Below are 368 nucleotides of genomic sequence, written 5' to 3'. Positions count from 1 at the left end.
ATCACGTTAATCGTTTACAGTGTTGTTCTCATTCTTGATGTTGTGTCACATACAAAAAAGTTTGTCCAGAAGAGCTCGAAGGTGAGGCACATCCTCGCTAGATGGAGGGTGTTTCGAGTAAACTGAGTGGTCGGAGGTGGTTTCAGCCTATAGTGAGACCAGCCTAACTAAGGTCAAGGCTGGTTTCTACGCTTTCTTCCGGCAGCCAGACGAGACCTTAGTCTGGCCTGGGTATATCGAATTACCCGTAACAAATGACGGAGGGGATTCAGATTCACCGGCTTCACCGCGAGACTAAATCCATCATCCAGGTTCGCATTCAGTCTTGTGAGGCGGCTCGTCTCACAACAGACTAAATATCCACCATC

This window comes from Frankliniella occidentalis, unplaced genomic scaffold (genome assembly GCF_000697945.3).
Source record: "Frankliniella occidentalis isolate FOCC.00 unplaced genomic scaffold, Focc_3.1 Scaffold614, whole genome shotgun sequence".
Classification (NCBI taxonomy): domain Eukaryota; kingdom Metazoa; phylum Arthropoda; class Insecta; order Thysanoptera; family Thripidae; genus Frankliniella; species Frankliniella occidentalis.
Note: the sequence above shows the minus strand (reverse complement) of the source record.